This window comes from Erithacus rubecula (assembly GCF_903797595.1).
Source record: "Erithacus rubecula genome assembly, chromosome: 3".
Classification (NCBI taxonomy): Eukaryota; Metazoa; Chordata; class Aves; order Passeriformes; family Muscicapidae; genus Erithacus; species Erithacus rubecula.
In genome coordinates this window covers 77,549,424-77,567,716 of record NC_136689.1, presented here as the reverse complement: position 1 = coordinate 77,567,716, position 18,293 = coordinate 77,549,424, and the positions used below count along the sequence as shown (strand labels likewise).

The 18,293-nt window shown below is 39.3% G+C and overlaps 1 protein-coding gene across 7 annotated transcripts in view; it reads right to left on the bottom strand.

Annotated features, from left to right (window-relative positions):
- The window catches only part of CTNND2 (catenin delta 2), a 626,420-nt gene that overhangs the window by 407,004 nt on the left and 201,123 nt on the right, over positions 1-18,293 (bottom strand). Inside the window, exon 1 of one of the 7 annotated variants that reach the window (XM_079301148.1) lies at positions 5,233-5,342. The exons of the other annotated variants lie outside the window; for them this stretch is intronic. The gene's annotated coding sequence lies outside the window, so the exon portion shown is untranslated. Of the gene's footprint in view, positions 1-5,232; positions 5,343-18,293 lie in introns of those variants that run through there. 7 annotated transcript variants of the gene reach the window in all.

Below are 18,293 nucleotides of genomic sequence, written 5' to 3'. Positions count from 1 at the left end.
GGATATGTCAAGATGTGGTGTAGTTTACTATGACTGAAGTTACTTAAAGCAGTTGTGTAAAAGCACAACATAACCTATGGATCCTATCAGCTCAGGCAAGTCTTCCACAACTACAAGGGTACCATAAGGCAACTTTACACAGACCCACCTCTTGATAAGTAAGCCAAGTTCCACTAATTTCAGCAGATCTTGATACCTCATTTTAAACCATCTGAGAATTTCTGGCTTTGACTGAATATTATCAAGTTCATTAGGAAAAAAAATAGTAGTACAGACAGATCACTAAAAATATTCCCTCTGACTCAGCAGCCACAAACTTCCCTCCCTAATAGCTCAGAATTTCACATGAGAACCGAGGAACATCTCTCTCCCCAGCTAATGGCAAGGACTGGGCTGACAGGAGCTTTTTTGAAGGACTTTGCCCATGTGACTGAGTATCAATTAGGTGGGAATTATTTAAAAAGAGTCATAGCTCAGCAGTATAGAGCTGTGAACACATAATGGCTTTGAATGCCACAGAAAGACAGACAATAAAAAACAACAGAGCCACTGTGCAGACTGAGATGGAGAAATGAAGCATAGACCAAGGACAAAGATGAGAACTCACTCCTCACAGAAAACTGTCATGGAGCCATTTGCACACTTGACTTTCAATTTAAAATTTGACTGTTCAATTTTTATCACATAAAAGACAATTGAGAGAGTCAACTGGGGAGCCAAAAAAAATTTAACTTGAAATCAGAGCAGAGCAGACATGCAGCACGAAGAAAATTGCAAAACTTTATTGAGATTTGGAGAGTTTTGTTTGTTTAAAATCTCTGCTATCCTTCTATTTTAATTCTTTGTCTTAATTGTCAATTAACTATCTCTTGTATTACAAGAAGGTTTTAGGTTTTCTAAGTTAGACTTTTCTATTGCTTAAAGGCCATCTTGTGACAACTAACGGTTTCCAACACTCTAAAAGATAAACACAGGATTAGAAGGTTAATGCTAGACTGGGCTCAGCAATAAAATACTGATCCTTCTGAAGATGGCCATTCAATTAACTGCAAGAAAACTACAAGTGTGTAATACTACCTCCTCACTTTTAGACTGTTTTCTACATTTTAGTCCACAACACCCCCCTGATATTATTGATGATGTAGTTATTTTAATCTTCTGTGCAAGAGATTTGTATCAGGTTTAGGCATGTCCCTTTTGCACATTTATGAACTCAGTTAAGAAAAGTTGAAAGAGTTGGAAACACAGAAAAACAAACTCAAACTTATTAGACTTAAGATTTACTACAAATTCCAACTGTGCATTGTGTTCACAAAATAGAAATGAGAATCTGCACAGCCAAGGCTGTAGAAGAGATGCTGTTACTTATTTATAGTCTGCTGGACCATCCAGTAGGCTGAACAAGCAGCCTGTCCTTCTCCCACCATGGCAACCAACATCATCTTCGAGCCACCATGCATGCAAACATCACAAGGAATGGGTATCTGTTCCAGATGAAACAGCCCTGAGCACATGCCAGAATGAGAGCCTGCACCTTCTAGAAAGCAAAGGCATCTTCTGCTCTCAGTTTTCAAACTGATTGCTTGGTAACACGCTACATGTAGATATCCTCACATAACACTTGTACAAAGCTAAGAGAATGACAGTAATAATAATAATTATTAATTTATTTATTACACAATCAGAATATCTTAAACACACGGTGCACACCTGCTCAGTGGTAATACTATTTAGAAGAACTCAAGTTTTCTTGAAATAAAAAAAAAAACAAAACGGTATTCAATACCAGGAAAACTGATGCCAGAACTAGGTAAAAAACCCAAAAATATGATGACATCTGATCTGATCTGCTGATCACCAAACAATTTACCGTAATTGCTCAACAATTCAGAAAGAAAATATTTCTCTGCTTACAGTTTTTGAAGAAACTGTCAATAAATGCTTATTGCTGTTTCCATACACGTTTACCGAATTCCTTGGCACAGAGGAGAGAGGTGTCCCAAGTCTTAGCTTCTCTGACAACTGCTAAAGCTGCAAAAGTTATTTGCCTTCAATATGTTTCATTCCACTGACAATAAAACTTTTAGATCTGGTCTTAACAGAATTACATGCAATGGTGATAATTCCTTGCCAACATCCTAAATGTATAAGTGTTATTCTTAATTGACTCCCAAGTCCTGATTTGCTCTACTGTGCTGTGATAAAAAGAAGGGCTTTTGCTGAATAACTTGGCTGTGCACACTGTTATTAGAAAATGTTAGACACAGGGTGTATAAAGTAGAGCCTTACTTCAACTGACTGACATGCTGTTGTGTTTCCACCTATTTTTTCTTCCAGATCTCTAGAACCCTACATTTTTGTAGCACTCAACACTGACAGAGATGTTTTAAATGTGTTCACAGCTGGTAGGACAAAGTTCCTGTTTTGATTTTCAGGTTAGCTTTTTCAAAAGCCAATTACTGGAATGAGCATTCTGAGAATGCCATACAAAGGCTTGATCTCTGGCAGAAAATACTCATAACAGCAAGAACCCCATGCTAAGGGTCTCCTGAAAGAATCTCTCTGGATCTTAAAATTAAATAGTTAAATTTGACATTAAAATTTTTACAACTTCATCATCCACTACAAGAAATAAAAAAAGAAAGCTCCCCCACAAACAATAACCTCTTTCATATTCAAATTTAAATGTAGGGATAGTAGCTTCTATCAAATGTATTATATGCTCTGCCATCTCAATGACATGCTCAGTCAGCATTTTAAACCTAGTCCATGCTGATAGATCAAGGCTTTCCATTTTCTGTTACCTCTGCCTCTTATTGTAAGTTAAAGCAAGTACCTAGTTATTTAAAATAGAGATACTTGTACAGTTTGTATACATGCATACACACAAATGCAGCACATCAGTATCATGGACCCAGGCATGGAAGGGTGTTTAAAACATGCAGAGATAGAGTATCATGGTACAAAGAAGTGTGTCAAGAACTTCTAAGTTAGTAGGTTATTAGAATGAACTTTTACCAGTGACAGAAAGCCGATTTATCACATCTCAGTCACTTCACCAAGTAAAACACTAACCACAGGGTTTTTTTCAGAAAAAGAAGAAAAATTAAATTATACCTTCTGCTTACAATTATCTTAATGAAGAAATGCTTAATCTACTGAATATGAATCAACTCTTACCTGTATAATAAAATCACCAAAGTAATTCCTACTTTGCTTTGGACATCCAAAAAGCAAGATATACACATATGGTTGAATCGGCTCAGTTACTCAGAAATCAGTGAAGTAATACCAAAGATAGATTTGGCCCATTATCTACCTGCACAGTACAAATGAATAATGCAAATGTGTATGCAAAGGACCATGAAGTATCTCAGCTTAGCCGTGCATTTAAAATGTATCACTAACTTTCAGCTTCTTGAAATATTTATCAACCACAGGAGGTTCCACTGAGAGCACACTCTATTAGGAACTTCACTGAATTTTTATTTCTACACCTGACTCAGAGGATTTTAGAAAAGGAGACTGGAATTAACTGCTGTAACAACTTCAGGTACTGCTCTGACACCACAGGCTTCACAAGCACTTCATGAGTGTTTTTAAGTCACTTTAATGTTCTTCCCACCGTTGAGACCAACTGGGGCCTTTATGCAGCATATCTTAGGAGGGAGAGGAAGAAGGTACTCAGTTTCTGCACACAACTTCAGAAGCCACTAAAAGTAAACTGTCTGCAATTAGAAAGCTACTGAAAGAATCCACAGCAAATGAGCATGCCACAATCAATTGAAAAATACCACAGAACAAGTTAAGCAGCCTTACTAAAATCAGTCTAGTGGTACAAACTAGATAAAATGACTAGTTGGATCAAGTGGGAAAAAGCTTGGATCGATTGCTCACAGCACTTAAACTACTGAGCACAAGTCTAAAATTTGTTTTACTAAACTTTTTTAAAAATAAAATTTAATCTTGAAGTAATTACAGTAGTTCTATTGGTAGAATAAAGATGGGAACATCTGAAGAAAGATTTTTTTCTAGATTACCAGAAGTAAAAAAAGAGAAAGACAAACAAACCAAACCCATACCACAAAACACCTCAGTACTTGGCTTAACACTGAGTAGTTAAAGCATTTCGATCTAGAAAATATTTTGTTTCCTACTTTAACTGATATAAACTAACTACAGCATAAAAAAGCAACAAAAACTCAAAGTCATGTATTTCAGTCCTTACGGACTTTGGGAGGATACATGTTTACTCTTTTAATCTTATGCAGTCACCTAGTAAGCAGTATTACTCTACATTAAGACATTCCTGCAGTGTTTTCAATCAGGAAAAATACATAAAAACAATATGCTCTAAAAATTCTCTTTTTCATTGTTGGTAGAAATCCTAGACATAAGGAAGGGTAGTTTGTTTTTACATTTTATGTATGTCACTTATTCAGCCAAAAGATCAAACTATTGAACTATTACCTTAACAAGTATACAGATCTGTGTCAAAGAAGGCTGTCGGGACTTTTTCCACACAACTGACTTCCACATGAAATTCATTTATTTAATCCCTTGAACAGTCAATCACATTTTCCTGGGATTTGGGCAGCACCAGATGAAACTAGCAGGTCATAACCATACATTATCTTTACTATCTGTAATGAATTTCAAATTAGCTGATGCATTAAAAAAAAAAAAAAAAAAAAAAAAAAAATCCACCTGAAAAGCTCAGCAGTCTGAAAGGCTAAATATAATTATAAAAAATGCAAATCCCATTCTCACCTACTTAAGATTATAATTTGAAAAAGAGATATCACTAGAGTTGAGTGTATGGTATTTTAGTGAGAGCACTAGCTAGGGTGAGAGTACAAAGCAACAAGTAAAGCATGCATCTACAAAAACACTTTTTTGCAATGGAATTATTTTAACTCGGAATTATTTAAAGCTTTGCTTTGGACGGGTCGCACCGACAAATAACCGCGGTCAAATGAAGTGTTGCTGGATAAGAACACGAGGCGTTTGGGGGAAGTAGGACACTGAAGAGTAACATTTACTTTCTTGCCTTTACTATGAACTCTAAAATGCGGCTCATTATGCTACTATTTGCTCTTGGGTAAGAGACTTATGTTGAAGTCGAAAAACATCCGTAAGACATTCAAAAGTGACGTTTTAAGACAAGTCATTACCCTTTCCACGAAAGCTCCCATTCCATCTCACACAAGCGATCCATCTTTAAGGCTTTACCTTTTGTCGCCCTCTTGTAAATTAACCTCCTGAATCAGTTCAGCTGCGCCCTGGGAAGCCTCCTCACCACTGCGCCGACTTTCCCTTGTCTCCGGAGCGGTGGCTCAAGCCGCTCTACTCTTCTGTTTTAATCGCCTCCCTTCTCCTTTGAACGCTTACAATAAGGAACTTGGGGGCAGCGGCGGCCGGCGGCTCGCAGGGCGGGCAGAGCGCGGGGCCGGCGGCAGCGGCAGCAGCAATAGCAGGAGCAGGAGCCGGAGCCCGCGCCGCCGTGCGCTCAGCGGGCGGGGCCGGGCCGGGCCCGGCAGCGGCGGCAGCTGCCGGGCCCGGGGCAGCGCGGGCGGGCGGGCCGGGGGAGGCGCTCCGCGGGCACAAAGGGCTCCATGGCAACGGCGGGACGAGCCCCCCGCGGCCCCGGCACCGCCGGACCCGCCCCCGCCGCCCCCCGCCGCAGCCACCGCGGCAGCGCCTCGGGGAAGCGGCCCTGGCGGCACGGGGCCCGGAGCCGGGCGGAGTGCAGCCCCTGGCCCTGCCGCTGCCCCCGACACTCCACCTTAGCTATTTGGTTTTCTTTCGCCAGAGTGCAGCTCAATCTTCACACATAGGTATAGCCATTTAGGTTATCCAATTGAGGGGAGTCGATAAGCTACTAGTGACCGAATTGGAGGGCTGGGCAATCAACAGCCCTGCTAAGTTTAGCTAGGGAAAGTGCTGGACTCTGCAGCTGGGATGGGGCAGCCCTGGTTATATGGACAGACTGGGGAACCAGAGGCTGGAAATCAGCGCCACAGAAAGGGCCCTGGTGGTCCATGGCAAGTTGACCATGATCCAGCAGTGCCCTGGCAGCCAGGAGAGCCAACCCTGTCCTGGGGGCATCAGGCACAGCATCACAGCCAGGCAAGGGAGGGGATTGTCCTGCTCTGCTCTGAGCTGGGGCAGCCTCATCTCGAGTCCTGTGTGCAGTTTGGGTGCCACAATATAAGAAAGGCGTTAAGCTGTTTTAGAGTATCCAAAAGATGGCCACAAGGATGGTGAAGGGTCTGGAGGGGAAGCTCCTTGAGGAGTGTGAGCTCACTTGTTCGGTCCAGCCTGGAGGAGGCTGAGGGGAGACCTCAATGCAGTCACGATTTTCTCTTGAGAGGAGCAGAGAGGCAGACATTGATTTCTTCTCTGTAGTGACCAGTGACAGGACCCAAAGGAATGACATGAAGCTGTGTCAGAGGTTAAGGTTGGATATTAGAATAAGGTTTTTCACCCAGAGGGTGTTTGGGCACTGGAACAGGCTCCCCAGGGAAGTGGTTACAGCACCAAGCCTAAGAGAATTCAAGAAACATTTGGACAATGCTCTCAGGAACAGGGTGTGATGTCTTGGGACTGTCCTGCACAGGGCCAGGAGTTGATGTTCCTTGGAGGTCCTATCCAACTCAGATATTTTATGATTCTGTATATAGCAGGACTTCACACCAAATGAATTTAACTCCACATCAGAGTCTTACAGCTCTTATCAGTTTCTTACAATGCAAAACATTACATCTTGGGGTGTATATTATTTTTTTAATTTTTCTTTTAAACTTCTGCTTTGCAGACTGTATGACCTTAAGCGGTCAAACTTTAAAATATACAGTCATCTAGGAAATAAAACTTACACTCAAATTTTTAGACCTGTGCAAAGCAATAGGTGACAAGGTCACAAGCTAAGGGACAAGTGCCTGGCCCCACCTCCAGTGGGGACAACTCTGAGGCTCCAAAGCACTTTGCTAGGAACAAATCTATGTACATCATTCCTGCTGCTGAATGCAACAAGACTGAGTGCACCCTGAAGTCTGAGAGTCCTTGGGTCAAGTGATCAAGAGCCAAAGGTGGAAATGAAACTCAATCAATATTCATGACAAATTTCTACAACCCCAGGCAAGACCCCCATAGGTGTAATTATGCCCATAAAAGATTGGTCGTGTTTTTTGACATGGTGCAAATGTTAAAGTGGTTCAATTATTCTGCTGAAGTTAAAAAGATTTAACTTGCTCCAGAGAATTTCTTGCTACACTGCCTTATTCTGTACACACATTTCCATTGGTCAACACCTCTGTGATCTGAATGCTGGCGGAAAACAAATGTCTCATTATTTTGTTTATAAAGATCCTGTCAGGCAAAATAGCCTTCCCTTTCACATAAATATTAAGCTTCATAATTAAATACTTCATGTGAATAAACTGTCAGCTTAGACTCTGAAATGAGCCCTTCCCAAGGTTTTTAATGCAATTTTTATACCCATTTTGATTTTAAAATAATTCCTTGCACACAGCCTTTGTTATTTGCTGCCAATGTTTAGGTAAAAGGCTACAGGACTGGACAAAAGGCTTGCATTTTAGCCTTTTCTTAAAATTCCATATTCAATACAGATCTTAAGAAACCAGCTCCTTTCTACTTACACTGAGCCACCCCTTTCTCTGAACCACAGTGACCATGTACTTAACATCCCCTATCATTAACATTCACCATTTCTGATTGAGAATCATAACATCTCACTGCACACTTCAGCAGCCTTGTCTCAAAATGTCACAATGAAGCTGAGGTCACTTTTGTTTGATTCAACAGGACACAGTATACACACAGAGGAAGGAAAATAAGCAATTCAGGGTCTGAAAGGACAAAAAAGTAGCTGACTTGGCTTCTACTAATCTTGCCTGGGTTTGTGTGCAGTGCCTGGGGCTGACACAGGTGCAGGGGTTGCCCTCAGCTCCCTCCCAAAAGGAAGGGAAGAAACAGCACCAAAGCAGGTTCAGAGGTTTAGCATTAGAAAACCTTTTGTAAATACCTGCCGAGGCCAATGAAATAATAATAGTAACAACAACTACAATGATAGTAATAATGGACACAATCAGCTACATATCCCAGAAACTTTTGGAAGGGGAAAATGCAACAGTTAATTGTATTTCTAAAATTTCAAGGAAGTAAAATGTTGCTGGGAGCAACGGATAAGTCCTTTATTTTAGTTCCTGAATGGCAAACCTACCAGCTTCCTTGTAACTCTGCCAAGCTGTAAGTGTCATTTAAGGAGAGAAATACAACAGTTTATTGTTGTTCTCCAGTGCTGCTTAGGATGTAGAAAGAAGACCGTTTATGATACATTAAAGGTCACAAATAAATGGCAATTTAATAGGAAAAAATTTACTCCATGTGCAAGAATATCTCAAAGGCATAGTTAATTATGTAGCAACCTGAGCATGTTCTCTTTTATTAAAATATTGTGAAGGGCCTGTTTCATTTCAATGAGCATTTCAATGCATCACCTCCTCAGGAAAGGTCTGTTAAAAAATAAGAAAACAGGTACTATAAAGTTACTGTATCTATTGTAGCAGTGCACAACACACACACCATTTTGCAGTATATTTAATAGAGAAATTTAACCTATCAATACAATTCAAAGGGATTTCACTCTCCTTGCCAAAATCAATGATTAGTATTAAAATGGATTGCCACATATTCATGATAGAGTTGTACAATCATTTAACATTTGTGCAGATTGTTATCTTTATACAAAGGGATCCTATCTGATAAAACTGACTGATGAAAGTGGAGGAAAACTATTCCCATTTCAAACCTATATACTTTTCCTATATATGGGTAGAATAACTACTGTTCCTGAATCACAGAAATTCCTACACACTTAAAATTGATAACTCCTTAAGTGCTCTGTTGATATTTTACTCATTGCATGCTGAAGCTGTGCAAGCTTTGAGAGTTTGAACAGAGAGAAACAGAAAGGAACCCTATAATTTATTCCTGAATGACAGAAATAAAAAGGAAACTATGTTTTAGTTGGAATGCTGAGAAAGGAGATCAGGTTTATGATTTTTCTTTCATTTGTGCAACATATGAACGGTTATCTCTGAAGCACAATTCAGTACTTTCATCCTAACATCCCCACCTCCCTTTAATCTACACAAAGGCACATTCCCCTTCTTTTCATGTTGGCTCAGCAAGAATCATTTAAAACATCTCCAAACATCAAGAGTATAGGTGGATTCATTGTAATTTGAATGAATAACATCAATACCAAAATCTATGTTTTCTGAAAAGATACATCTGTAAACATTTCCAGGCAGTTGTATTAAGGCCAGAGTTAAGTGTCAGCTTGTGCTACCCTTAATGTGTGTAGTGAGCCAACTCTCATGCACAGGATGAACTGCTGTACTAGTTAGAAATAAGACTATTCAATTTAAATGTAATAAAGTAAATAAAGATATTTACTAAAGTAGTTTCTGTACTGAGTTGTGGTAGGGTTTTTTACTCCTAAACCTTTTCTAGAGGACACTTTGCTGTTCTTCTGCTTGATAATCTATGCATATGCCAACAGATATTACTCCAGAATCTTTCTCTTTTTTCTCCACTAACATTTTTTGGTCTGGGACACTAAGTTACTGTGAAATACTTCTGCAGGTACTGCAAAACTTAAGATATTTTTCAGAACCTTAGGCATCTGTTAGAATCTCTTGCTATATTTTACTCATGTTTCTCTCTTGATTTGATAATCCTGTGGGGATGACCACTCTAAGAATAAGCAAAGGGTTTGTGTGATTCTGGGCATGGTGGCACTGCAGATCCCTACAATTTTTCTTTGCTGACATACTAAGCTCAGGCAAATTGAATAAACAGGAAAATTTTTCTTGCATAATAAATGAAGAAAACCTTTTTCAGGGTCTAATAGACAGTAGTAGATAGTACCTACTTCCACCAACTTTTGCTCTTTATGTTCTATAATACCAATGAATAGCAAAATTATTTTTAAATAATATTACAGACCACAGAATCTTTAAGACTTACTCTGTTTCCCTTTTTGGGAGAATAAACAATTCAGTAACAGAAAGCAAGAAGAGAACATGCCTATTTGCTAACCAGCTTTGTTAAAAGAACTACTAAGACATTTCCTACTACTTTTGTAGAAGCTTTGAGGAAAACATTATTGTTAAATGTTTTTAACTCAGCGAGAACTTCGCAGAATGTGAGCCACTTTTCAGTCACAGAGTAGAAAGCAAAACAATTTCAGAATGCATGCTGAATATAATCCCAGTGTCTTGGAGAGAAAATGAATGTCTGCAAGATCACCTGGGTTATGCAGAGCCTTGTTACAGAAAGCTGCTCTGAGCACTGTATTAGAGAAGTGGGATGGGACAAAAAAAAGGCAAAAACCAAATAGGTTATTCCACAGTGTAATCTGCATGTTTTTTTCTGTTGATGATTTAATCACCATCAGAATCATGGTATCTGATGGATAACTTTATTTTCAAGAAACTGACACCACCCACCTCTCATAGGCAGTGCTCAGTGGTCAGTACTATTCTGTACTCCATATTACTCCTTATTATCGTAAAGATTTGATGCAAGCATAAAAACAGGACACAGAAGCCATAATGCTAGAGAATTTTCCCCCTATTTTCAATTCTTGGTTGTTGTCTTATACAGAGAATATAGGAGAAATTGAGGAAATTCTCCCTCAAAAGAATATTCTGTTTCTACCATCTATGTGCATTTATGGCTATACTGCAATGAGCACAAATGAGACTAGTTTGTAGCCTGCAATTTGTTTATAATATTTCATTTGAACATCTGTAGTTAAAACAGAAGAAAATTGGTTCATTACTGCTAGGTAAGTCATCCAGTATAGCTTCATTGCCTGTTTACAGCATGAGAAACATCTAGTAGATACCCAGAAATGCAGAATACAGTGCATTAGGCTAAGAAGAAAGAATCGCAGATTTGATGAATAGTTTTTGTTGGAAGGAACCTTAAAGATCATGTAGTATCAACCCTCCCCTTCATGGGCAGGGACAACTTCCACTAGACCAGGTTGCTCAGTGTCCCATCTATATTGGACTTTGAGCACTTCCAGAGATGGGGTATCCGCAATCTCTCTCAGCAACCTGTCCCAGTGCCTTACCACCTACACTGTGATGAATTTCTTCCTAACAGCTAATCTAAACCTGCCATCCTTCAGCTTAGTGCCATTCCCCCTTGCTCTGTCCACGCCCTTGTAACAAATCCCTCTCTTGCTTTCCTGTAGGCCCCCTTTAGGCACTGGAAGGAGATATAAGGTCTCCCCGGAGCCTTCTCTTCTGCAGGATGAACAGCCCCAGTCTCTCAGCCTGTCTTCATAGGAGAGGTGCTCCAGCCCTCCGAGCATCTTCGGGGCCTTCCTCTCAGTCCAACAGGTCCATGTCTTTATTTTGTTTGAACTCCACAGCTGGATGCAGCACCCCAGGTGGGGTCTCACAAGAGCAGACCAGACAGGCAGAATCATCTCTGTTGATCTGCTGGTTCTGCTTCCTTTGATGCATTTCAGGATACACTTGTCCAGCAATACCTCCAAGTGCTTCTCCACAGGGCTACTCTCAATCCATTCTCCTCACAGCCTGTATTTGTGCTTGGGATTGCCCTGACCCATGTGCAGCACCTTGCACTTGGCCTTGCTAAACTTCATGAGGCTTGCAAAGGTCCATCTCTCAAGTTTGTCCTGCTGGAAGGTATCCATCCCTTCCTTCTGTTTTGTTTATCACTCAGCTTGGTGTCATAAGAAAACCTGATAAGGGCCAGGAGCTGTTCCTGTGTCCATGTTGCCAACAAAGATGCTGAATGACACCAGTCCCGATACCAGTCACTGAGGAACACCACTTATCACCAGTTTCTACTTGGACTACCAATTCATTTCCCACACATCAAGTTGTTAGTAAAGGTTTCCTGATCAAAATTTGATCTTTCAAGTTCGATGCCAGTTCAGAGTTCGAGCTCACATCCTTCTAGGACAACCTTAATAAATGTAAGGAGAGACGGTGCTTCTGTTACATGGGCACTCTTATTAAACTTCACTTTGACAATACAGAGTCCTGGAAAACCAAATCAACTGTGTAAAATATTTGAGGTCTGGGTAATGTAGCCTATTTTCACCTGAATTACAGGATCTTTTTTAGTTAGTAATTACTGCTTGAATAGAGGAATCCTCAAAAGTTGCTGCATTTAACTGCAAAGAAAGTCCTTCTGCATTGGAAAAAGATTAATCAATATTGGAACTAACAAATGGAATGTGAAAATGTGTTATTAGAGCCATGTACTCCATCGCTGCTGTGGTGATCTGTGGCAGAAACAGTTCATCACCACAACACGAAACAATGTCTGCAACACAGCTTCACTTGTTTCATCTTGTATGATGTATACAAGCGTCAAGAAAAGTTCAACATCTGTGGTGCTGAAGCTTTGTAACAGTCAAACATTATGATAGGTTTTCTATCAAACTAAAAAGAGTTCAAGACTCAATACTTTGCACAGAACAAGTGCACAGCAGCGGTGTGTGTCATATACAGTCTTACACAGTGTCACTTCTTCAGCCTCCAAGTCACTTTGAACAAGTAGAAGGCTTTTGAAGTCTGACTTTGTGTCACAAGGCGAAGAAGAAATATATCCTTTTATCTGGGAATTCATCTCTGACCAGAAATAAAGACTGCTGCTCACAACATGTTGTGTTTCTTCTTTTTTCTGAATTTAAAAATATGGTACAGGTCAGGTAGCATGAGGCTGCTTTCTGCTCTCAGAAAGATCTTTAAAATGAAATTACACATTTGAAGAATGAAAATTTAGGTTTTCAAGCAAACCAGAATATAAACAGGTCAGGAGCTGGTAATCAAAGTAACAAGGCAACAGAAATCCATAAAGGGAGTGGAGAATATTGACAAACATGCTTTTCATTAGAAAATACTATTTTGCATCAATTTTTGAATTAAGAAAATTGATCAGAAGTGAAGATATACTGGCAGCAGCATGAGGAAGCAGCAGAAGTTCAAGAGAGAGAAGTAGAGCAATCAGTTTGACCTTTTGTCAGACACTTTACCAGCTCCACAGAAACTGGGTATTAAGCAAGTAGCCATAAAATAGGTTGAATTATTTAGCAAGTATGGGACTTCTGAATCAAGGTAGGCCATGGCCTACCTGTGTCAGCAAATCCAGTTGCACTAGAAAACTGAGTCTCTCAGGATGCAGCCATGGTTTGATGGGAGAGCAAGAACAAGGAGAAGCTCTTCAGGACAGAAAAGCCAAAATCTTTGTTCAATTCAATTAGCTAGCAGATGTAACTAGATTTTAGAGAGAAAGACAGAAATGTTTTTAAAGTCAAATCTATGGGAGGAAAAAACTGGGGGAGGGTATGAATGAGCATAAAAAGTTTTTTAGACTTCTCTTTTGATAGTTACAAAACTCCACTTTGTGAAAATTACTGTATGGTGCTGACTTACTTTTTTCCATGTATATTTAAAATGAACATTATAAAATCATTGGACAGAGACATAAAAATATTAACAACTCCTCTTTTTTCATGCAAAATTTTTTTGACAGCTTGGCATATAGTTAATCACTTTTTAAAAACTGAAAGCATCCCAATGCAGTGGACCTAATTTTTTAATCTATCAGCCAGAATTTGTCATTAACAAACTTTAAAAAACTGATTAAATACTTCACTTTTTTTTATCCTCAAGCTTGTTCCTTGGCAATGGCCTGAAGAAAATGTGTATTTCCAGCAAGATGAATGAGAAATTACTTGTTGAGATTTAACTGCTATATAGATTTAATGGATTTCTGTTTTGGCTGTAGAAGTACTCAGAATAAACTGATGAATGATTGCCAAAAATGAAAACAAGTTACCTGATCAGAAGGGAGTTGTGGAGGCTGAGTGATAAAAAGAGAACAAAGAGAGCAAAAGCTGGGAATGAATCTGATGTTTAGAAAGGTGTATGAGGCACTGATATGACCAGGAAAGAGAGAGAGGCACCTGTTAATGAGTGCACCTAGCATTCCTTTTGAGGTGACAGGCGTATTAATCTTCCCTTGCTACAGCAGTCATATCAGGTACAAATTAAATATATTTCAGGGAATTCTGTTGGACAATCATGACTGTTTGGATACTAGAGTTTCAGGTTAGGTTTTTAATCAGATAAGGATAAAGGTATAGTTTTGGTTTTGGTTTGGTGTGGTTTTGGTGTTTAAATTTTTTTTCCTCCTAAAAGCACATAGTACATCTGTTTCATAATTTTTATTGCAGATAAAATGATTTTGTAGAACAGGAAATTATAAAGTATAGTCACATATTACCATAGCCAAAGGCCTCACATTGTACCTGTAGAATATTTGCTGCAAAAGCCAAGAAACAATGTTATGTACACCCAAGAGAAAGCACCTTGGACAATGATTAACAGACCAATTAAGTTATTTAAACTTCTTCTAACATTCTCTAGTCAATAAGGCATTCATTCTAATAACTTAACAATGCTACATTCAAACAACATCCTATTCACCCTTTGTCTTCACTCTGCAGCTCTGTCTTTTTTTACCTCTCTTCTCAATCACTCCCTTATTCTTTCCTGCCACTTTGTTCTCCTTACAGTAAGTCCAGGTCTCTTAAGGAAAAACAAAAAATCCCAGCAACACTCAAGCACATTATTCCTCTCCTTTGTTGGCATTTTATCTCTCCACCTGTGTCTTCAAACAAATGAAACAATATTTTGTGAAGAAATAGCAACTACTGCCATTTCTGCACACACTGTTGGAGACTATGTTGCTACTTATAGTGCAGTAAGTATGAACGGCAGTAGTGTATTTTTTTCAATCCAGCTTGCCTTCTAATTGCCTCGTTCCACTTCAAATTATGGAGGAGGTTATTAGCACCCAAAAGCCCCAGTGACCCCAAAATACCTACTATTTCAATTCAGCCTGGAAGCCAGGCCCACCATCTGCTGTGGAACCCTGGCAGGCTGCAGTGCCAGACCATCACTGCCCACCACAGGCACACACCCAGCCCATGGGTGCAGGGGCTGAACTCCAGCTCTGCTTTGAGCACTGGCTGATGGCTCCAGTGGCTATCAGCAGCAGGGCTGAGCTGCACCAGAGAAGGGAGAGCCATGCCATGGGCAGGGCAGCATCCTCCCCAAGCAGGGGGCTGTCCAACAGCACCTCTTTTATTCTTTAAGGGTGACAATACACATAAATATCTACAATATCCTTCACTCCACCTTTACGTGCCCAGTAAACCACAAGTAACTTTGACCTAGTGAGTCATTATTTTTCTGTGGACAGAGTGCTCCACCACAATATTTTCTTCTCCCTCTTCAGAGATGTCAAGAGGTTTTGGTCATTGCCTCTTCCCATGCTGTGATGCAAATTTATTGTCTCCTTTCTTTTAATGATAACACACTGTGCAAGAATTTCTGCTTGTGTATTGGCCCATACTGAGCTGTCTGTCAGCCTTTACACCTTGCCCACAAGTGTTAAATTCAAAATCTGTTTCTAAGCTTTTCAAGTAGCTGCCCTGGTGTGATATAAAAGCTATCAGGAAACCAAGCTGATACACTGGGTAGAAAACATTAGTGGAAACTAGTGAGTGACTGTTTGGTCTAAGAAATTATATTTATGAGATGACATTACCTCTATAAACTGGAAAGTCAAAAGTTACATTGTGCTGATCCACGTAAGAGCTCAAACTCTCTACATTCAAAATATTTGCGGGGAGTGGGCACAGGTGGCAACACATTTCTCAGGATGTCTGAGTAGAGTAAGGAATTTAACCCTCCTAATGAGAACCTTTTCACATTGTCTACATTTACAAGAAGAATGTTAGAAGTCTTCCCTAACTCATGCCTCCTGAAACAACTTTGAAATAGCTGACAACACCGTGTTACAGGAAAGATTGTCTCCTTCCCTTGGCCTCCAGAGAAAAAGGGTTGTCTTTTGGGTGTGTTCATAAACGGGTGGATAGGGCCTAGTTTCTGTAAATGAAGTTGCCTTTATGCTTTGCTAGTTACAGTCAGAATTTCTCCCAGCTAGGATGTTATGGAGATTAAAATCAAGGGCATGACAGAGAACAGGGGTTTTCTGCATGAATACAAGTAATTGTATCTGCCTAAAAGAATCTTGAGACCTATTCAGCAGGCATTTGTGTAGATTACACTTGAAATTTCCTCCATGATGTGGAAGGTGATGCCTACTGCACATTTCTAAACTAAAAACACCTAACTGCACAGGTATATGCTGGGTTTCTTCCACTTACAGACTGGTTTGTGCTCCCTGTGACCTAGGGAGAGCAGTTCTGTTACTCACATGTAGATAAACTCCACACATATCGGCAGGAGCTGTTTTGGAGAATAAAACAACTTATTCTAATAGATTCAAATAGATGTATGGCTTAGACAGCATCCGGTTTGGTCTTTACTTATTCTAACAATAAAACTAATTGCAAATCAATGCAGAATCATGGAAGGAAGTTACACTTGCTTATGTTGAAAGGTCTGAAACAGGTAAATGTTTGCAACACTGGAATGCACACACAGTTACTATGTGCATCCCAGGAGTAAATATATGAGCAGAAAGTTTTGCAACCATTTAAATAAGCTTTTCCATACTCAAAATATTTATGCAAAGGATACCTAGAAATTAATCTGCTTAGAACTTAAAGAATATCATATTACTTATAGGTGTAGGTAGTACAGCCTTCTAGCAGGCAATATGTGTCAACCACCGTGTTCTTAGAGACTGCATTAATACAGCAAGATGTATTAAAATAATAATAATCAAAAAGTTGTGGTTTTTTAATGAAAAAGTTTTTTTCTCATACTCAGTAAAACAAGTAGACTTATCAAGTATCTACAATTTCAAGCAGATATAAGTAAGTGATAATTATAATTGATAATCATGTCAACCTTTCTGCTCCTTCATTTTTACTGAACACAATGAGAAAATGAGGAATGCTTTAGAAAAAAAAAATTGTTTTGCCAACTGTTTAGCACTAAGTAGTGAAATAAAGTCAGTCTGGAGATTAATTCAAACTACTTCATAAGGCTAAACCAAATTATTTAGACTGTGGGAAGGCAATTGAAAGCAGTGAGTAAGGAGAGCATAGAGCCCAGTGAGGCAATTTCCCCTGCTCTCACAGCCTGGGGGGAGATTCACTTTGAACATTATGGCAGGAAATCATGAACAAGAGCCTGTGGCAGTGTGCTCATGGGTAGTCTTCCACTGAGCAGGATGATGGTATGGAAACACCATTTTAGCTGTATTCCTTATACCATTCACCTATTCACAGGAAACCTTATAGTTTTGGGGTGCATCATGGGCTTTGAAACATTCTGGAACCTTGATAATAAAGACTGTGGAGCATCCTGGAGAAAAACATGTGCAAGTAAATCTCAGTCATTCAGAAGGGCAAGGCCTTTTCTGGGGTGTTTGTCTCTTGTTGACAGCTGGTACACTTAATGAAACCAAGAGGCAGTGAAGAGGTAGGAAGCATTTAGCACTGAACACAAGGCTGGTTGCAGAAAGTGTTTGCTTGCTTGGTTTTTCTTGACTCTCTGCAACCTAACATTTTGAAGCTATTTTTCTTGTTCTGCCTTTTCCAGTTTCTTTTCTCCATCCCTCACAGCTTTTGCTGTTTTTATTGGAGTGTCTCTGTAATTATTTTCCTCCCTGCTAAAGTAAGGGCGACTATGCTTTTCCTTCCCTTAAATTTAAAATTGTATGTAGTTCACAGGGAAAATAACTGAGTTACCATGCAGAATTTTTTTCCTTTTAATTAAGATAACTACTTCCCAAACCTACTAAATTCTATTTCACCTAAAAATGGCAGGTAATTTTTTAATTCAGGATTTGCATAAAACTGAGAAACTGCAAGCTTCCTACTGAGTGTTTAATTAAGGAAAAATTGCTATGGCTAGAATACACAAAAAAATTATCTGTGGCCAGACATTTTTTCATCTGCTGCTCTATCAGGAGATATAAGCATCAAATACATTCAGAATTTCTTCTATAACAAAGATGCTTTGGTCTTGCTAAGTGAAATACCCAAAACAACAACAACAACAAAACATAGAAGGTATTGTGTACCAAATATATAATATCTTTCTCAATATGAAGATATTTTTAATTTGATAGACTTACCATAATCAAACCCATAAGGTAGATTGCCATATCAGACTATTAAAGGTCACTAATGAATTGTTTAAATGTTGACATTATTACATGGCTTTATAGTA